At 28.8% G+C, this 23,371-nt stretch overlaps 1 protein-coding gene across 1 annotated transcript in view; it reads right to left on the minus strand.

Annotated features, from left to right (window-relative positions):
* The window catches only part of Lar (tyrosine-protein phosphatase Lar), a 739,256-nt gene that overhangs the window by 611,237 nt on the left and 104,648 nt on the right, over positions 1 to 23,371 (minus strand). The window contains exon 2 of the mRNA XM_065500666.1: positions 4,757 to 4,827. The gene's annotated coding sequence lies outside the window, so the exon portion shown is untranslated. The remainder of the gene's footprint in view (positions 1 to 4,756; positions 4,828 to 23,371) is intronic.

The raw sequence follows: 23,371 nt of genomic DNA on the forward strand, positions 1-23,371 counted from the left end.
AGTAAGGACCACAAAAACCACAATAAAATGTTTTCTAGGTCTTTCTTTTTCCTCTTAGTACTTAGTAATCTATATGGAACTTAAAACAAATGTATGTAGGTAAATGTTACTTTAAAAATGTTAGCAATGTTTTGGTAGATATTTTGCACAGATAATGAAAACATTTGTTAAAAAATAATTGCATCATGTTACCATTTTAATAGAGCAATTCTTCAGTTTTAAATTGATGATTTGGTAGATTTTATTTTTGGAAATGTTAAATGTTTGTTATTAGCAAATAAAAGCAACAATTTTGTAAAGTTGCTGGAAAAACTAGGATATTATGAAATTAATTAATATACTTAAATCAATATAAATCCTAAACAAATTTGATCTTATTTTGTAATAACTATTTGCTTTCTTCAATTAAAGTAATTAATTAATAATAAACTAATTGATTATATTAAACCTCCTGTTTTAAAATTATTTTAAAAAATTATTAATTTGAAAAAAAAATCTATATTTTTGAGTTCAAACAATTCTGCCCCTTATAGGCAGTAATTATCACTAATGTCTGCTCACTTGGCTGACTCCAATTAATATATTTTGGGTAATTTCATATGTATGTGCTGTTTTGTAGTACAGAGAGAAGTCAATTGGTTACTTTCTATATCCCCGGTAATCTAGCGTGAGGACAATTGTCACTTAAGTGTCTCTAAGTAATCTAGAGTGTAGTTACTTTAAATGTTTATTATGTACTGCATTTTAGAAAATAGTTATTTTCACCATCAGAAGTAATCTATTGGAGTGTTGTGGGAGGAAGGTTTGATTACAAGCAATCGCTTATTTCACTGTCTATGAGATATCATTTCAATTGACTATTTGAGGTTAGTTAGCACCCCTAAATGTTGAAATAACTAGTTATTGTCACTGTAATTATTTATATGATTGCGGTAACCGTAATATGTTTAAGTTATATCCAAGGATGTAATTACAGGACCATTACTCATTATATTGGCATTTGTAAGCATTACTTTAAATAGCCAAATTTTATTCGGACTAAAATCTATAACAAATCCGAATAAAAATATTCGTTTCAAAACTTTTGTTGAATAAATATTTTCCGTTCAATTTATTATTCCATTAAAAATTTATATTTATATAAGAATTTGAAAAATTTTCTATAAAAATATTAAAATTTTCTTTCAAAAAAAATTTAAATTTTATTCGAATAAATTTTTTTTTATAGAAATTCGCATAAAAATTTAAACAATTTTATACTGATATTTTAATTTGAATAATATTTTAAAAATTTTATATAGAAATTTTTATTTGAATTAAAATTTTAGAAATTATCTTTCAAAAAATATTTAAATTTTATTCGAATAAAATTTTTTTATAGAAATTCGCAACAATTAAACAATTTTCTATTGAAATTTTAATTTGAATAATATTTTAAAAATTTTATATAGAAATTTTTATTTGAATTAAAATTTTAGAAATTTCATTTCAAAAATTTTCATTCAAAACATATTCTTTAGAAAATATTCAACCGAATAAATATTTTCTTTAGAAAATTTTCCTTCGAATAAAAATGTAAACAATTTTCTATAAAAATTTAAAAAATTTTCTACAAATTTTTATTCGAATAAATATTCGAAACATTTTCTTTATAAAACTTTCTTTCGAAAAATATTCTTTAGAAAATTTTCATTAGAATAAAAATGTAAACAATTTTCTATAGAAATTTTTATTGAATAAAAATTTTAAACTATATTCTATACAAATGTTTATTCGAATAAATATTTTAAACATTTTCTATAAAAATTTTTATTCGAATAAATATTCTAAACATTTTCTAGAGCAATTTTTATCTGAATAAAAATTAATACAATTTCCAATAGAAATTTTTATTCGCATAAATATTTTAAAAATTTTCTATAAAAATTTTTATTTGAATAAAAATTCGAAACTTTTTCTATAAAAATTTTTATTCGCTTAAAATTTCGAAAAATATTCTTTTGAAAATTTTCATTCGATAAAAATGTAAACAATTTTCTATACACATTTTTATTTGAATAAAAATTTTAAAAAAATTGTCTATACAATGTTTATTCGAATAAATATTTTAAAAATTTTTATTCGAATAAAAATTTAAACAAATCTTTATTTGAATAAATATTTTAAAAATTGTCTAAGAAATTTTTATTTGAATAAAAATTGAGAAATTTAATTTATTCGACTGAAATTTCGAAACATTTTCTTTAGAAAGCTTTCATTCGAATAAAAAATGTGAAAACTATTCTATAAAAATATAGCATTCGAATATGAAAAATATTCTTTAAAAAATTATTCTTCGAATAAAAATTTAAATAATTTTCTATTCGAATAAAAATACGAAACATTTTCTTTAATAAACTTTCATTCCAATAAAAATTCGAAAAATATTCTTTAGAAAATTTTCATTCGAATAAAAAATGTGAAAACTATTCTATAGAAATTTAGCATTCGAATAAAAAATATGAAAAGTATTCTTTAGAAAATTTTTTAATTCTTTTTCGAATAAAAATTCGAAAAAATTTCATTATAATAAAAATTTGAAAAATATTTTTTTCATGCGAATAAAAAATATTCTTTAGAAAATTTTCATTCGAATAAAAATGCAAACAATTTTCTATACAAATTTTTATTTGAATAACAATTTTAAACAATTTTCTATACAAATGTTTATTCGAATAAATATTTTAAACATTTTTATTCGAATAAAAAATTAAACAATTTTCTATATAAATCTTTATTTGAATAAATATTTTAAAAATTGTATATAGGAATTTTTATTTGAATAAAAATTGAGAAATTTAATTTATTCGAATGAAATTTCGAAACATTTTCTTTAGAAAACATTCATTCGAATAAAAAATGTGAAAACTATTCTATAGCAATTTAGATTCGAATAAAAAATGTGAAAAATATTCCTTAGAATATTATTATTTGAATAAAAATTTAAATAATTGTCTATTCGAATAAATATTTTAACAGTTTCTTTAAAAAACTTTCATTGGAATAAAAATTCGAAACATTTTCTTTAAAAAACTTTCATTCGAATAAAAATTGGAAAAATATTCTTTGGAAAACTTTCATTCGAATAAAAATGTAAACAATTTTCTATAAAAATATTTATTGGAAAAATATTTAAAAAATTTTAAACATTTTCTACAAAAATTTTAATTCGAATAATTTGAAAAATTTCAATTAAAAATTTTAATTCGAGTAAAAATGTCTTTAAAAACTTTCATTCAAATAAAAATATTGTTTACAAAATTTTCTACAAACATTTTTATTCGAATAATAATTTGAAAAATTTCAATTAAAAATTTTAATTCAAATAAAAATGTCTTTAAAAAACTTTCATTCAAATAAAAATATTGTTTACAAAATTTTCTACAAAAATTTTTATTCGAATAATAGTTTGAAAAATTTCAATCAAAATTTTAATTCTTAATTAATTCTTTTAAAAAACTTTCATTCAAATAAAAATATTGTTTAGAAAATTAACATTCGAATAAAAATTTAAACAATTTTTTATTCGAATAAATATTTTAAACATTTTCTATACAAAGTTTTATACGAATTAAAATTTAAAAAAATTTTTATAGACATTTTTATTCTAATAATAATTTTAAAAAAATTTATAAAAATTTTTATCCGAATAAAAATTTTTTTTTTAGAAATTTTTATTTTTCAAAATTTTCTATAGAAATGTTTCAGTCGAATAAAAATGTGAAACATTTTTTATAGAAATTTTGCATTCGAATAAAAAATTTTCAAAACTTTCTATAGAAATAAAAAAAAACAATAAATAATTTTTCATTAGAATAAAAAATATGAAAAATTTTCTATTGAAATTTTTCATTCGAGTAAAAAATTTTCAATTGAACTTTTTTTTAGAATAAAAATTTTAACTTTGTATTTTGAATAAAAACTAATATTAACAATTTTCTATTGGATGCGAATAAAAATGTTATAAATTTGTATTCGAATAAAAATTGTATATATAAGTTTTATTCGAATAAATTTTCTAGAAAAAATTATAGAAATTATTATTCGAATAAAAATTTAAAAAAATTTCATAGACTTTTTTATATAAACAAATTTTAAAGAAATTTTTATTTGATAAATTTTTTAAAATATCTCTCATATAAGGCCCACATACGAAAATCATTTTAACTGATCACATAAAAATGTTGGTATCCAAATACAATTTAACAGAAAGAGGTTTAATATAGAAATAAATCTCACGACCTAATTTTAGACACTCGGTACATAATTGGTCATAGCTCCCATATAAGGAACAATTCCGAAAATCACTCACGAAAATAAATTATTGAAAATTTAAGAGAGATTTTTGCTCATTTACTCAGTGTAGGGTTTCATACTTTCTTACTTGTTATTATTTTATTATCATAACACCTACATATGTAACCCTTTTACAATTCACCAAATCCTATATTAACAAAACCTCTGTTTTGGCACAAAACATTACAAAGCAAACTCCAATATATGTGTGATTAAAGAAGTACTTAAATATTGTCTATTTTTTATACTTTTTAATCACTTTTTGCGGGCGCTTAAAACAACTTTAAAACGCCATCAATCCTCGAGTTATGTAGTTGTTTTTGTTTAAGCTGAAATTTTGTTTTTCTTTTTTTATGAGCACAAATGGGTGGGCGTTTTATATTGCCAAACTAAAATAAACCTTAAGCTAAAATAAACTCACGTTTTGTTGGTTTTGTTCCCAAAATTCAATTCAATTTCTATAGAGGTGGACACAAAAAAGTTTTGGTTGGCCTGCAAATAAAAGAGAGATAGAAAAAATATGATTAAAAAATATGGTTTAAAACAAAAAATACACAAATATAACGTTATTAAAACCTATGAAAAGAGCAATAATAAAAATTTATTTTTTAATTAAAATTAATCCTATTGTAAAAACAAAATCAGTACATTTTGGTGATATTTTTTCAGAGTACATCTATCACTTTTTTTGTTGGTTTTTTAAAATAATAATGACTCAAAGGGTTGGCTGTAAAATACTCGAGTAATAGAAAAATAACAAACGTGTGTTGGAGTCTTAAAAAAATAGTAATTATAAAGAGGTTAAATACATGATGAACTGGAAAGCTGTAAAGTTAATGTGTGAAAAGCTTAATATTTAAGCACTGTGTTAAATAACTTCAAAGATATTAAAAAATTTGGTGTATAACTAAAATCGACATCTTGACAACGCTCGGCCACATGTTGCAATACCTGACTTCAAAAGTCTTCTACTAAAGTGTGAAATTATTAACGCTTTATTACCAACAAATTGTTTAATAAACCAAAGCAAATATACTCAAATTTAAAAAAAGAACCTCTCAAACATAGACTCTTGACAAATACCTTACATATTTCACAAACAAACAGAAAATAATTTAATAAATTCTTTACTTTGAAGACAAAAATCCCTCCAAAAAATCCTCATTATTTAAAGCGTGTCAAAGGAATTAAGTATAAAGCATAAATCCTGTTATTTATTTGATTTCCTCCAAGAAAAAAACCAAAAAAAAAAATTTAAGAATTTATTAAAAAAAATATCTCTGCATAATAAATAAACCCTTTTTTTTCGTAACATCAGATAACTTGATTATGAAAATTTTTGCTTAAAATTAATATCCAATGATATTTCTTATTTTAGATTCCTTTTGCTGTTCAAAAAAAATAAAAAAAAGCTCACCCTTTAAAATCTATTGCAAAAAGCTGACAAAGCATAATTTCATTTTATTCAACAGAGTTAAGCACAAAATTGGAAGAAAAGCAATACAAATGTCCTTTTCTACAGTTACGGTTCCATTATATTCCAAGTAGGGTGTCTGCTATCTTTTAAGGGATAGATTTTTCTCTAGTTCTTAAAACTTTATTAAGAAAATTAAGTAGTTAATTAGAAATTAAGTAAATTTAGGACTTTATAAGGATTATACGGCTACTGAATATCAAATTTAATTATAATTGTGTTGAATTTTTGGTTGAAAAATGGATGCTCAAAGAAAAAAGATTCGTCATGGTTCGTCAATCAAATAGCTCAGCTCTATTAACCAATGTTTTCAGTGGTGGATTAAAAATTCAGTTATAAAAAATCAATTGTAATTCATCTGTAACACTCAATCGAAACGAAAAATGTCTATGTCTATAATCGAATCATTCAATTGGCGAGAAATTCGGATTGCACAGCGAATCTGAGATCTTTGTATAAAAGAAAGGATCTCAATGATCTCAGCTTCATGCTCTTTCAAAGCGGAAGCAATCAAACCCTCCCAACATATTGCTTTTCTCTTCTCTTATATAGAAGAGATGTTCAAAATCACTTGCGTCAAATCCTTATCGTTTGGTGTTCCGATTGATTTTTATATATTTCTGGTCATGACTGGGAACAGTAATTTGAGAATGAAATGACCTCTCAAAATTAGAATTATCAGGAACTATAGGCACGAACATTCATTAAGGCCATCCAGAATTGGTTTTTGTTCCTACTAAAGATTTATTTATCAATTTGCTTGTTGGATATTTCTAGAATACAGAGTGGCGTATTTCACGTACCAACAAAAACTTATAAAATAGAGCACCATACAGAAAGTCCTATCTAAACACTTGACGTTTTGACGTTCTTTAAAGCTGGGTTTCCGCATACACCGTAATCAGCGCCGATAACGAAAACTGAAAAACGTTGGTGTTCGTCACCGTCTCGTTTCTGAATTGTTTTCGTTTCAGTTGGGTGCGTTGCGGCATAAAACAGAAAAAAAAATATTTTTTAATTTTGGATGTCGCACATTTTTGGCAAAATCTATTATTTTTTCCTCTTCCAATAAAGAAAATTTATTTTTTTATTCATTTTGATTTTCTTTAAATTTGAAATAAAAAATTGTTTAAAATAATTTCGTTCCTACAGCATCGAAAACAACCTACTTGAAGTTGGTTTCGTTCAGGCCCCAAATGACAGGTTTTTCGTTACTGATCGGTGCCGTATCGTTCCCAATTTTCGTTGCCGATTTCAGAAACGAACTTTATTTCGGTGCAAATGTATGGAATTTCGTTTTCTGTGTATGCGGAAACGTCGCAATGAGCTGATCACTTGAAATTAGGACTATCAGGTAGTCAATGCACAAAAATCCATACTTGCTGACGTTCTTAATAATGATTTATTTATCAATTATACAAACAACGGATGGAGGATATTTCTTGACTAAAGAGTGACTTTTCTCCAGTACCAAGAAAAGGTGCTACTTACCAATAGTGGTTATTCAGTAGAAGTTCAGATAGCTTCAAACTATTTAAAAACTCCGATTGAATCTGAAAGTGGCCTGCTCAAAGAACTATGACTGACGCTGAAATTGGTCTATTTAAAAAACTACTATTGAAGCTGAAATTGGACTATTCAAAGAACCATGATTAAAGCTGAAATTGGACTAATTAAAGAAGCTGAAATTTGAATATTTAAAGACTTACGATTGAAGCCGAAATTGGAATATTCAAACAACTCATATTAAGGCTGAAATTGGACTATTCAGAGAACTTATATTGAAGGTAATATTGGACTTTTCAAAGAAATCCTGTTGGTCTATTGAAAAAACTATGATTAAAGCTGAAATTTGACTATTCAGAGAACACAAACTGAACCTGAAATTGGACTGCTGAAAGATCTACAATTAAAGATGAAATTAGACTATTCTACTATTCTACTATTGGACTATTCAGAGAACTATGATTGAAGCTGAAATTTGACTATTCAGAGAACTCGTATTGAAGCTGAAATGCGAACGTTGATAGATCTACAATTAAGGAAGAAATTGGACTATTCCAAGAACTCCTATTGACGTTGAAATTGGATTATTCAAAGAACTAAGATTGAAGCTAAAATAGGACTATGTAATGAACTCAAATTAAAGCAGATATAGGACTATTCACAGAACTCGTATTGAACCTGAAATTGTACTATTCAACCAACTACGATTGAAGCTGAAATTCGACTATTCAGAGAACGCATACTGAAGCTGAAATTTGACTACGATTGAAGCTTAATTTGGACTTTTCAAAGAACTATGATTGAAGCTTAAATTGAACTATGTAAAGTACTCAAATTGAAGAAGAGGAAGGTCTATTCAAAGAATTCGCATTGAAGTTGAAATTGGACAATTTAAAGAACTTATATTGAAGCTAAAATTGGACAATTTAAAGAACTTATATTGAAGCTAAAATTGGATTATTCCAAGAACTAAGATTGAAGCTAAAATTAGACTATTCAAAGAAATCATATTGAAGCTGAAATCGGACTATTCAAAGAACTACGATTGAAGCTGAAATTGGATTAATTCAAAACTACGATTGAAGTTGAAATTGGAGTACTATTCGAAGAACTACGACTAAAACTAAGATTATACCATTTAAAGAACTACGATTGAACCTGATATTTAAAGAACAACGGTCGAAGCAGAATATGATTGAAGCTGAAATTGAAGTATTCAAAGAACTACGATTGATGGTTACGCAGCAAAAACTTTATTTACTTAGTAAGCCAGCAAGTAATATTGGAGCCAAGGCATAACTACTTTATTATTTGACTGAAACACTACTTACCTTTGTTCGAGATTTTTAAAAAAATCATGGGTCAAGCTTACAAATGTACTTACAATCAGTTAAGAAATAAGTAGTAAATTCACAACAAGATAAAAAAAAAACACAAAAAATATTGCCTTGTCGAACAGTCACATTATTTTCTTGTGTTTGATAGTCAAGCTGCTAACTCACTGCTCCATGTACGAGTTATTTTATTGTAAGTTAACAATAGTTTTAACATCAACATATAAATGAATATGATATGAACAAAAAAATTAATGGCTTTGACAGGTGGCGAACCACTAACCTCCTGTTTTCCAGTCAAACACACTAGATTGCTGTGCTAAATGCAAAAGTTCATTACCAACCTGTATAAAAATAAGTACTTATTCTAGTAAATAAAATAATATGCTGGGTAACCACCACTCATTACAAAATAATGCATGAAATAACTAGTTGTCATTACAAAAATTCACAAAATTTTTGCTGGGTATATTCGGTAGGAGTTCAAATTCAGATTTATTTATCGAAATATTCATGTGATGGACAAGACTTATGCTTGGCTGCACTGGATATACAAATTGTTGGGACTCGAAACCAGCATTCAGGAATAAACACCCAAAGAATGCACAGAAATCGGTTTAGTAAAAACTCGTAAATTGAAGTTAAAATTATGTGTTTGCGAAAGCTTTAATCTATTCGCAACTCAATGACACTGCCTTTACAAGTGAATAATATGATAATCATCGCCGAGATCAAAAGAAGGCATCCAAAAAGGAATCGATTAGAAGATTTGGTTAATTAATCATACTGGCTTATACTGGTTTTATCAACAAAGTCTTCTTCAACACCTGGCTGAGAAAATGTTATATTTTAAACTCATAAGGAATATTAATTGAATGTGATTTTCATTTTGAATCCTAAAAGCATCTCAGTAAAGGACAAGGGAATGCTTGCTATGGATATATGTATTAAGATCATCCTGCATACTTGCATGGTCAATGTAATTGCCAAATTCATTATGGGTTTCAAACCAAGACAATTCTGCTGAAAAAGCTGATATTTTGGCAGTCAATTGCTAGGTTCTCAAAGATTATTCTGGTGTATTCCCCCAATCCAGAGATGATCCTCGATACCAGAGTCTTTTTAAATATAAAGCTAGAGTTGAGGAATCCTTAGCCCTACTACGTCATATTTATATAGATTTCTGTGAGGGAATATGGTGGAGGCTATGTTTGATACACTATCTCAATTTCAACTGGAAATATAGATTATCTCTAGTGGATGATAGACTTTCTTCAGAACTTCAATTCCAATCATTACATTCAACACATGCTTTAAAAGGTTCAAAGTTTTAATTCACTCAAGATCTATGGTGAATGTGCTTTTCTGTTCAATCAGGAAAAGTTTAGAGAGACTGCTATGAAAATGGATTTTCTTACGTTCTTACCAGAGTAACAAAAAAATATTAGCCATTCATGTAGTCCATGAAAGAAATTTTCTAAACTGAAGCTAATAATTCGGAAACCATGAAAATACGTGCTGTAGAAGTCCTGTAGAAGTGTACTGATACCCATTTTAACTATGATAAAACCGGAATGTGATTTTTGTCTTTTGTTTATTAAAAGACTATAGATGGTTAACTACGATTATGATACGATCTTGTTGGGTTCTAACCGGAGTAAGAATGAGATGATGAATGAAGGGGTCAACACTGATATTTCGGTTGACAAAGATGATAATTTCTTCATCTCTTAATTGTTTAAGAAACCGAAGAGAATATCGTTTTGGATACGTCCTGTCTTCAAACAAAATTGGAGTAACAAAAGTGACAATACAATTTTGAAGAGATTCACATCATATAAACGATTAAAGGAATTATCTATGACAAAACCGGCAATTCTGTAGTTTCGTCATGAACAGTTTTAAAGACAACAAAGGTGAGAAACATTCGACACACATATTATTTTTATCAATTTTAATTTAACTGTTTTAACACGGGTTTCCACATCCACCAACGTTTGTATATATTCTCATAAGTGGATAATAGGCAGCACTGTGCTGCCAACATTGACTGTTAAAACTGCTAACATTAAGGCTATTGAAAGCTCTAGAAATGGAACATTCTAGTTTTGTCCGTTAGATAATTCATGAAACTTCTAGAAGATGCCACCGATAACTGTATTTCCAGAGTATTCTTGGACATTATAAAGTGTGTTTTTAAAGTGTGTAATATAACTGTGTGTATTAGAAGAGAGTGACTATTTAAATTGGTCTGTAAATTTAAATAAATAAAGGATTGTTACAAACTTTAAACTACTAAACTGCTTTTATTTGCAATTAAAAGAATACGGTTTATTTAAAAGAAATAAAGCAACATTTTTAAAAGGTTAAAACGTAACAATATATTAAGATAAAGATCTATGAACACATCAATTCTAGCCGGAATATTTGACTAGTCCTCAATTACCTTAAGAAGTAAGTTCAAGTGTTGCTTATTTAGTTTTCCCTATATTACTGCTACTCTTTCCCTCTAAACATATAAGTTTAAAACATTCCTACATTTTTCCACTTTAAAGGGTTAAATTCGAATTTGTTCCACCAACCAGCTTAAAATAATTGATTTCTTTTTTGTGGAATAAGAAACCCATCACCCTTTCCACTGATATAACACTGAATCACTGTTTCAAAGTCAAAGGATTTTTTTTCTTATCGTCTTGCTAAAATTCATATCATTTCCATTGGCAACGAAATGAATTTCAGTAAATAACTCATCACTCCCCAACAATTTTTGTTCGTTATTCATAAGCTCTAAAACTCATATTTCAGTAACTCATATTGAGCAACACTCTTCTCCAATTCATTGCTTTAATTTTGTTCAATTTGTTTACTGGCTTCTGTTTTTTTTTTGTAGCTTTAGTTGGGTGAAACGATAAAAATTTTAGCATTGTCACAAATTTGTTGGTCACAGCTGTTGCTTATGGCAAAATATGTGAAGTATTTACTACAAAATATTTTATAATACACACTTTTAAACTCGCTCTCTCTTTTCTACTGCTACGCACCAAGATTTAAAATATGAACTTAATAAAGACTTAACTCTAACGCTCGCATTACAAAGGACCCCAGTCCTTTTTCCCCAAATATCTAAGAATATAAAATAATTTTGCATGTTGTTGCTTCATTGTGCTACATGTGGTAGATGAGTCAAATGAAATTGTTTAGCCAGGGCCACAGTGATTTTTATTTCTTGGCTGCCAACAAAAACATTTAAAAAATGATTTTTTAATAAAGATGAAATGATATTCTTATTTTCGATTTTTATTTAAAGGATTGTGTAGCAAAAAAAGTGCTTAATCATAAATATTGCTTTAAACAAAAATGTTCGTACAACTTATTTTTCATACTCTTCACTAGCAAGGGGGAGAATGGAACTATTATGTTCTGCCACCAAATGTTGCAGCAATAAACATTCAAAATTATTGCTAAATTCTTTGACATCAAAAGGGTGTCAGCAAAGAGAGGGTTAATAAAAATTTATGAATTTGTAATATTGTCAGAGTATTGTTTTTGTGTAGGAAAAAGTGTAAGTCACTGAAATTGTATTGAACTTTTAAAATGAAACATATTTTAGGGAGAAATAAATTTGCTCAGAGCAACCGGTGAGCTGACCTTGAGTAAATATTTGAAAATTTGTTTAGAAAATAATGAACAATTTAAATTGATTTTGGTTATTAAAGCTGATTTTTTAAATATGTTGCAAATAACATTTTATTTTTCTAGAGTCAGGAGTTTATCATAGCCACCAGGGGACAAAAATAATTGAAACTCATAAAAATTCTAATATATGTAAGAGATAAAAATCACAAATAATAACTGGGCAGATTATAGCAGAGGTAGAAGTGCAATCTATATATGAACAAGTAACAAAGTATGGTCGGTCAAGCACGACCATATAATACCCTACACTAAGTAAAAGAGCAAAAACATTTTTCTTTTAAAATTTCAATAATTTATAGTTTTGAGTGATTTTCGGAAGTGGGCCTTATATGGGAGCTATGACCAATTATGGACCGATCACCATGAAATTAGGTCGTGTGATTTATGTCTATATGAAAGTTTACTATGTTGAATTTTGTGAGCATACCAACATTTTTAAGTGATTTATGCACATTAAAGTGATTTTCGGAAGCGGGCATATATGGGAGCCATGACTAATTATGGACCGATGGTAACAAAATTTGGTGACATGAATTTTGTATATATTAAACTTATTTGGAGCGCAATTTATGGGGATACATTTATAAATTAAACATTTATGACCGATAAAGTCCAATTTCGGAAGGACATTTGTATGGGGACTGGGTGAAATAATGGACCGATTTCAGCCGGTTTCAATAGGCTTGCTCCTTGAGAAAAAATAATATGTACCAAATTTGATCGAAATATCTTCAAAATTGCGACCTGTACTCTGCGCACAAGGTTTACATGGAGAGCCAGCCAGCAGACCAGACGGACGGACGGACATCGTTTAATCGAAATTGATTCTAAGTCGATCGGTATACTTTAAGGTAGGTGTTAGACTAATATTTTTGGGCGTTACAAACATCTGCACAAACGCATAATACCCTCCCCACTATGGTGGTGCAGGGTATAAAAAGAAATATCTACGATTGGTGTCCTTGATGAAGAATAGAAAGATCTACGATTGGTTTCACTCTCATATATGAAGAATCAAAATGATTTTCGATTGCTCTTAAGGTTAAGAATAGAATAATCTACGATTGGTGTCATAGACGAAGAATAAAATTAATTATTCACGATTAATCTCATAGAATGAGAATAGAAAGAGCTACGATTGGCCCTTAGGTAAGCAATTGGAAAGCTCTAAGATTGCGCTCATGGATGAGCAATAAAATAATCTACGATTGGCGTCATACAGTGGTTGACAAAACAATGGAAACTTTTCCAAATATTCCATAAGTAGCCCAAAATTTTAAATATTTTTTTAAAATAATTTTTTTTTTTTGTATTTTACTTGTATAGTTTTATTTATCTAAATTAACTGAAAAACAAACAGCATAATTAATTATATTCTGAAAAAAGGGAACAAAATTAAAAATATTCACTATTTCGCTACTGACAAAACAATGGAAACTTTTAAACTTCTACAAGAAAGACGTGTAAAACGAAAATAATATTTAAAAGATATTTTAATAATATTTTCAGTTATTTTATTTTTTTTAAAGCTGGAAGTATCTGTGACAAATATTCAATAAATAAAATAAATAAAAGCAGTTTCAAGTTCTCTCGAGCAGGTTCTGTAAAAACTCAACATTTAGGTGGAAGACCTCGTAAGACTACTCCTAGACAAGATAATTTAATAGCGAGAGAGTTCAAGAAATTCCCAAAAATAACTCCTCGAGAGGTTGTTAATAGCCTAAAATTAGAAATAAGTACCCGAACAGTTTGTCGCAGGGCAAATGAGGCTGGTTGCTATCGTCTTGTGAAAAAACCACTCATTTCTAAAAAGAACCGTTCTGCTCGTCTACAATTTGCCAGGGATCATTTAAACTGGTCGATACAGAAATGGAATACTGTCCTCTTTTCCGACGAATCCAAATACAATTTAAGAGGCAGTGATGGGAGAACATTTGTAAGACGACCAAAGGGAAAAATATTAGATGCAAAGTATACAAATAAGACTGTAAAGTTTGGCGGTGGCAATATTATGGTATAGAGATGTTTTTCAGGGCAATGTATGGGCCCAATTCATATTATAAAAGATACCATGACAGGTATAGGATACAGAACCATATTAAACGATGTTATGTATCCATACGCTGAGGAAAATATGCCCTTAGTTTGGAGATTCCAATACGACAACGACCCGAAACACACCTCTAGGGTTGTAACCGAGTGGTTACAATCCAACAATGTTAAAATTTTAAAAAAAAAATTTCAGATTTTAGGCCACTAATGAAATATCTGGAAAAGTTTCCATTGTTTGTCAACCACTGTATATAAAGAATAGAACGATCTACGATTGGTGTCATAGAAGTTCAGTATGTCAAAGTTGAATCCATTCGATGATAGCCTGCCTCAGTCCTATCCAAACTTGGCCAAATTCGAAGAACATTTGCTCGTAAGTACACAGTCATCTCCAACATGAACAAGTAAAGTTCGTTTCAGAACATTTTTTTGGTGCAAATGTATTGAATTTCGTTTTCGGTGCCGATTATGGTGTATGCAGAAACGTAGCTTAAGAGAGCTATATTCGGCTGTGCCGAATCTTATATACCCTTCACCAAATTATACTTCAAAATACAAATTTTAAATATGTTTTGGTAAACAAAATTAATTTTTTTTCCAATGTTGTTTTTTTTCATTTATTGTTAAAATTTTTTTTTTTTAAATTTTTAAATTTTCTTTATTAAATTTTAAAAAAAAATTTTATGCTTCTAAATTTTTTTTTTTTGTGAAAAAAAAAAAATTCGGGTTAAAAAATATTTTTGCCGATTTTGACCCATTGTAGGTCCAACTGAATATGGTCTTATATACGTCGTTGCAAATAATCTTTGAAATATCTATCATTAGATATCCAAATTGTCTATATTAATGACTTAGTAATTCAGATATAGGTCAAAAATAGGTCTAAAATTGAGGTTGTCCTGGTTTTTTTTCCCTATATCTCAGCCATTTGTGGACCGATTTTGCTGATTTTAAATAGCAAACTTCTCGAAAGCATGACTGACAGAACTATTGATGATTTTGATTCCGAAAATATCTGAAAATTAATCTCAACAGACAGACTGACAGACAGACAGACATGGCTTAATCGACTCCGCTATCTATAAGGATCCAGAATATATATACTTTATAGGGTCGGAAATGAAAAATGTAGAAATTACAAACGAAATGACAAACTTATATATACCCTTCTCACGAAGGTGAAGGGTACAAAAATAGAAAAATTTTGGTTTAGCTAAGTAATCGTGTTAATAAGCACTCCCAAGTGTAAACAATTTTTGTGGCCGTTCGAAGCACCAGAAGTAGTAATTTTTACATGGAAGACAAAGATCGCCCCCAGACAAGTCAAAAAAGTTTGAAGACAAAGAATTGGAGGCATTACTCCATGAAGATTGTTATAAAACTCAATAATAGCTTGCAAAATCATTGGGAGCTACTCAAGCTGCAATTTCAAAACGTTTGCAAGCAGCAGGATTCATCCAAAAGCAAGAAAATTGGGTACCATACGAATTGAAGCTGAGAGACCTGAGAGATTTTGTATGTCTGAAATGCTGCTTGAACGCTATAAAAGACAATAATTTTTGCACCGAATCATTACCAGCGATTAAAAATTTATCCATTACGATAGCCGAAGCGTAAGAGATCGTATGTGAAGCCCCAACCAGTCAAATCGACACCAAGCCTTATCCAAACTTCTAATTTCTAATTTGCTCGAAGACAGTCATCACCAACATGAGATATAAACACATTAAGGTTTCGCAAAGCAATCGGTTTAGTTAAAAAAAATTTAAACTCTAAACAATTTTCGTCGCCGTTCGAAAGACAATATAATTGGTCATAAGATTAAACCATTTCTATAAGATCTAAAAATATTAATAATCTATATTAAATCTCATATTTAAATCATAATAATTTAATAGCCTTGATTTAGTTCCTCCTCCCCTTTCAGAAATAAATCTAAAAACATTTCCCCACATAAATAGATTGTTCATAAATACATAAAAGTCTCATAAAATATAATATAATAATAAGCAATAAGAATAAGACAGCAAAAATAAGAAATATAATAATAATAATAACGAAATTGGCATATATCACTTAAATTCAAACATCAGACGTACTTAAAAAACACATCTACAAATTACGATAATGGTAATAGAGTATAACTGTTATGAGGGAGGAAGAAAGATGATGGATATTCGCAACAGAGATGGATAATTAAGATGTGGAGAAGGTAAAGGAAATCTATTTTTAGATTGAAAAATTGTATTTAAATTTAAGGGTAGAATTGAACTTTGACCTCTAATGATTAACTGATTGTGATCGGCATATTGTTATTTTGCTAAGGTTCAACAACTACTGTTCCGTCAATGTCTGCCATTTTGGCAGATATTATTTGGTGACTATTTCCTTGACGAGGATGAGTCATATACATATATTCTTTCATCACATAATCCGTTTGGTTCCATATAGAAACAACAAGTGTCGATTGAAACAGCTCAATTACAGCATGTTCCATTTCCTAGTCGTTCAATCACTCGGTTTGGTGATTAGTATAGGTCCTCTATAAGTGATTTACATGCGTTTCAATCGCGTGAATTATACTATAGTCTACTTTATGCTCAATAACTTGTGATGAAAAATGGATCCATTAAAATAACCCAAAGAGTAAGATATCGTACGTGAAGCCCGGCCAACGAGCCGAATTGATACCAAAGCAAAATATACATGGCGCTAAGGTAATCTTATCTATTCTAGTCAATTCAAAATAAAAGCTATACATTTTAAAAAATTCCGCATTTTTAAGTCATACAGCCAATATATAGACATTTATATTGTTACGAAATTGTACTTGAATTCAAATATAACGATTTTAATGACTGATTTAAAAGTAGCCTAATGCTTTCAAATAACAGTGCTGTAATAGCAAACTGTAACATATCTGTGGGCATTATTAACATTGAATAAAAGCTTTCAGTTGAACATTGATCGTAAGTTGACAACGCTGTTTGCTGCGACCGTATATTCGAATTCGAATATTCAGTTAAAGAACATTGTAGAAAGTACACCACAGATGGCGTATATATTAGAAACCTCCAGACAGTTAAAGAGTGCAGATGGCAGTGTTATAAATAGCGGCAGAGGTTGCAGTTGTTAGTGAGTTTATCGGAGACGCTTTTCGAATAAACATCAATTGAGTGTTGTGTTTTTCAAGTGAATTCGTGTACATTATAAAGTGTGTATGTATTTCTGAGAATTTATAAACGTGTATAAAATAAAACATTGAGTGACTATTTAATTCTGTTGTTGTACATTTTAAATAAATAAAGAGTTGTTACAATTTTCAAACTACTAAACGGCTTTTATTTGCAATCAAAAGTATCGGGTTTATTTAAAGGAAATAAACCAACGTTTTGAAAAGGTTAAAACGTAACAATATATTCCAATTTGAGCTTCTATCAAAGTTCTATATGTAGAGCTTCAATCTTAGTTCCTATTGTCCAAATAGAGCTTTAGTCATTGTTCATTATCTTGCAAGTTGAGCTTCAATCGTAGTTCCTCAAATACTCCAATTCAGCTTCTAATGTTGAACTTTGAATTATCCAACTTCACCTTCAATATGAGGTCTTTGAATAGGCCAATTTCAGCTCCAATCTTAGTGCTTTAAATAGTCCAATTTCAGCATAAATATGAGTTCTTAGTATAGTCCAATTTGAGGTTCATTACATATATACATACATTCCCGTCGTTCCTATAAAGAGCATATGTCCTTGGCAGCAGCTTCGCTATCAATTTGTCACCTCCATGTGTGCAATGGTCTTCCAGTTATACGTTTACCCTGACTATTCCAGTCAATGTCGTTAGATGGTCTACGTGCTAGTTCCACTTGCGCTACTTCATTTCTATTACAAGTGGCAGTTGATTAGTGTCGGTCCACAATCTGATAATTTGATCTGCATTCGTTGTTCTTTATTTAGTTCAATTTGAGTTCCAATCGTAGTGCTTTATTTAGTTTAATTTGAGCTTCAATCGTAGTTCTTTACATAGTCCAATAAAGCAATAATCTTAGCTTCTTATTTAGTCCAATTTGAGCTTCCATCTTAATTTTTATGTAGTCCAATTTGAACTTCAATCGTGGTTCTTTATTTAGTCCAATTTGAGCTTCAATTGTGTTTCTTTATTTATTCCAAACTAAGCTTCAATCGTAGTTCTTTATTTAGTTCTTTGTTTAATTTTTAGTCCAATTTGAACTTCAATCCTAGTTCTTTATTTAGTCGAATTTGAGCTTCAAAAGTAGTTATTTATTTAGTTTAATTTGAGCTTCAATCGTAGTTCTTTATTTAGTCGAATTTGAGCTTCAAAAGTAGTTATTTATTTAGTTTAATTTGAGCTTCAATCGTAGTTCTTTAAATAGTCCAATAAAGCATTAATCTTAGCTTCTCGTGTAGTCCAATTTGAGCTTCAATCTTTATTTTTATGTAGTCCAATTTGAACTTCAATCGTGGTTCTTTATTTAGTGCTTCAGTCGTAGTAATTTATTTATTCTAATTCGAGCTTCAATCATAGTTCCTTATTCAGTCCAGTTTGAGCTTCATTCGTTGTTCTTTATTTGGTCCAATTTGGCCTGCAATCCTATTTCGTTATTCAGTCCAATTTGAGCTTCAATCATGGTTCTTTATTTAGTCCAATTTGAGCTTCAATCGGAGTTCTTTAGTTAGTCCAAATTGAGCTTCAATCGTAGTTCTTTATTTATTCCAAATTAAGTTTCAATCGTAGTTCTTTATTTAGTCGAATTTGAGCTTCAAAAGTAGTTATTTATTTAGTTTAATTTGAGCTTCAATCGTAGTTCTTTATTTAGTCGAATTTGAGCTTCAAAAGTAGTTATTTATTTAGTTTAATTTGAGCTTCAATCGTAGTTCTTTATTTAGTCGAATTTGAGCTTCAAAAGTAGTTATTTATTTAGTTTAATTTGAGCTTCAATCGTAGTTCTTTAAATAGTCCAATAAAGCATTAATCTTAGCTTCTCGTGTAGTCCAATTTGATCTTCAATCTTTATTTTTATGTAGTCCAATTTGAACTTCAATCGTGGTTCTTTATTTAGTGCTTCAGTCGTAGTAATTTATTTATTCTAATTCGAGCTTCAATCATAGTTCCTTATTCAGTCCAGTTTGAGCTTCAATCGTTGGTCTTTATTTAGTCCAATTTGGGCTGCAATCCTATTTCGTTATTCAGTCCAATTTGAGCTCAAACTTGGTTCTTTATTCAGTCCAATTTGAGCTTCAATCGTAGTTCTTTATTTGGTTTAATTGAGATTCAATCGTAGTTCTTTAGTTAGTCCAATAAAGCATTAATCTTAGCTTCTTATCTAGTCCAATTTGAGCTTCAATCTAAATTTTTATGTAGTCCAATATGAACATCAATCGTAGTTCTTTACCTAGTCCAATTTGAGCCCCAATCGTAGTTCTTTATTTAGTCCAATTTGAACTTCAATCGTGGTTTTTTATTTAGTCCAATTTGAGCTTCAATCGTAGTTCTTTATTTATTCTTATACGAGCTTCAATCATAGTTCCTTATTCGGTCCAGTTTGAGCTTCAATCGTTGTTCTTTATTTAGTCCAATTTGTGCTGCAATCCTATTTCGTTATTCAGTCCAACTTGAGCTTCAATCATGGTTCTTTATTTAGTTTAATTTGAACTTCAATCGTAGTGCTTTATTTAGTTTAATTTGAGCTTCAATGGTAGTACTTTATTTATTCTAATTCGAGCTTCGATCATAGTTCCTTATTCAGTCCAGTTTGAGCTTCAATCGTTGTTCTTTATTGCTGCAATCCTATTTCGTTATTCAGTCCAATTTGAGCATCAAACGTGGTTCTTTATTTAGTCCAATTTGAGCTTCAATCGTAGTTATTTATTTAGCTTAATTTGAGCTTCAATCGTAGTGCTTTATCTATTCCAATTTCCGCTTCAATCGTAGTTCTTTAATCTTAGCTTCTTATGTAGTCCAATTTGAGCTTCAATTTTAGTTCCTTATTTAGTCCAATTTGAGCTTCATTCGTTGTTCTTTATTTGGTCCAATTTGGGCTTCAATTGTATTTCTAAATTTAGATCATTTTGTTCTTCAATTGAAGTTCTTTATGTAGTCCAATTTGCCCGTCAATCGTAGTTCTTCATGTAGTCCCAATTTGAGCTTCCATTGTAGTTCCTTTTGAACATTTTCCATCTCTGACACCCCCATTTATACTCGTAAATTATTAGTATATGTATTTAAATGACAAGAAAAAAGTATGCTGTAGTCGTTAATGCAATATGTTTAACTGTAAAATCTGTGAAGTATTAGCAACAGTTAAAAAGGATGTCATATCCTTTTCTAAGAATTACACACTTGGAATATGAATTCACATGCACATGTGTTTATATATGAGTGAGAGTTAAAAGAATTTATGTTAAATCGCATAAAATAATTTGTTTATATGTCTAGATGCTGAAACATAATTTTGAATTTAGTCATATAAAATGTATATTTTTTGTTATTTCACCCAGCATATATAGACTCAAAATGTCTGTAATATCGTATTTTTATTATTTATTTTTGTTGGTTTACATCACATCATATCTTGATATCACATCACAACATATTGTGCAATTTGGTTGTGTTGGTTATTTTGGTTATTTGACTGGCTGGTAGGTACATGATTTGAATGGCTTGTTTCGCTACGTTTCGGAATTGGTTTGGTAATATATTAAATATAATCCTTTTACGTTTTTAATACCACAGAAATTTATGTGTGTTATGCTGTGGAGTGTGTATTGTGGAGATATATTGTTGTGTTGTTATTGTGTTGGTTTGTTAAATTATGGTATGAGGTTATAAAATTTTCGAACACACACAAACCAAACCCGAAAGGATGTGGCCGTTGTTGGACTCACTTCATGTCGTTTTTATACTTTATGGCTTTGTAATGTATAAACAAATACAAATAAAGAATTAAATGAAAGTTATACAAACCGACATTATTATAGCACTATAATTGAGTAAAGGTATAGCAAACAAAAATTTTGTCACATTGTTGTTAAGGTTCGTAGGACCATTTTTAGTTGCTTTACAAAGTAACAATACAAGAAATGTTAGCTTTACTGCTTAATTTCTTCAAAGGATTTTAACAATTTAGAAGTTTTAATAACTATATTAAAAGTTATATTATTACGCAATATCGTTTAAAGTTCGAAGGACCAAATTTGAAAAGACTATTAAAATATTCGAAGGACCATCTTCTTTTTACCATATTTTCTTTTATTGCCTTTATTGACAAGTTGTAGAGTATTTGCTTAAAAGCAAGACAAATATCCTGGTTTAATGCTTGTCATTTTGTCTTGATATGTCACCATCATACAGACAGACAGACGCACATGGTTATATACCTCCACATATGACAATTCTGTTGCTCTACCATTCTTAAAACACATTGACATTTACAATGGCATAAAATGAATGAGTGAAATGCATTTAACCATTTTATGTATTTATTTATCTTATTTTTATATAAATTTTTATGGTTTATTGGAGTTTGAGTATAAATAAGTAACTGGCTACAAGCCCAAGCATTATTAGCAGAAACGAAGGACCATAAAGATTTGCTTGAAACAAGGTGTGAGAAAGCTTTTTGTTTTTCTTCTTTTTTTATACCAATATTCCCTTATGGGGTATTTTGTTTATTTCCTGGCATATTTGTATTTTTTTATTATTATTTAAATATTTTTATGATTATATAATGTTAATAAAGTCATATAAAATAAAAAAAAAATCATTTGGTGGCTCTACCATCTTGTCTTTGGAAATGATGAATGTGTTGAGGTTTAAAATCACATCTTCTGCGTTATTTATGTGTATAACCGGGTTATTGATGAAGCAGAAAACGTTTGTTTTTTTTTCTTTATATTTTTATTGTTCTTTATTTATTTTTCTGTTGATGCATGAGTTATACTGCGCGTTTATGTTGCACGTATGTTGGAGTAAATCAAAAGATTAGCTTATATATGAGTATATAAAAAAAATCTAAAGATTTGCTTATGATTGACTTATGCCATTAAGTAATAAAAATATAAAATAATTCGTTTCGTAAAGGGGGAGAATGCAAATGGGAAAATATGGCTGTTATGTTTTTTAAGATTTTATTTTTCGAGGGTTAAAGTGTTTTGCATAAATCTTAATGGGGGTGTTATTAAGCAAGCTATTTAAATACTTATAATTTATTAGAAAAAAAAAGAGTTTAGCAGAAGAGAGTTTTTTAATAGACATTTTATGATAATGTCAGGGAAAACCAAAATATCAGGGAAAACTTAAATATGCGAATTGAAATGCACATTTATTCTCACTTAATTATTGAACATTATAGTGTAAACAACAAAGTTTTTTTTTGCTTCGAAAATGTCGAATTTTGTACCAAAAAAAAAGAGCCGCTGAAGCACTTCGATGGCTCACCAAAGCTTATGGTGAATGTGATACATTGTTTATAATGTGCGAGAGAAAAATCATTGGGTGCTACTCAAACAGCAATTTCAATACATTTGCAAGCAGCAGGCTTCAACGAAAAGAAAGAAAATTGGTTACCATAAGAATTGAAGCCGAGATACTTTGAAAGATGATTTTGCAAGTCCGAAATGATGCTTTAACGGAATAAATGAAAATCATTTTTGCAACAAATCATTACTAGCGATGAAAAATGAATCCATTACGATAACCCGAAGCATAAGAGATCGTATGTGAAGCCTGGTCAACCAGATATCGATGTGCTCTGTATTTGGTGGGACCAGTTCTATCTATTATGAGCTGCTGAAATCTGGCCAGTAATATTCTATCATGACAACGCTCGGCCACATGTTGCAATATACGTTAAAAAGTATTTAGAACGAAGTGGTTGGGAAGTTTTGCCTCGCCAGCTTTATAGTCCAGACCGTGACTCGTCCGACTACTATTTGTTGCGATCGATGCAGAACGC

Source organism: Calliphora vicina, chromosome 2 (assembly GCF_958450345.1).
Source record: "Calliphora vicina chromosome 2, idCalVici1.1, whole genome shotgun sequence".
In the NCBI taxonomy this organism is placed as follows: Eukaryota; Metazoa; Arthropoda; class Insecta; order Diptera; family Calliphoridae; genus Calliphora; species Calliphora vicina.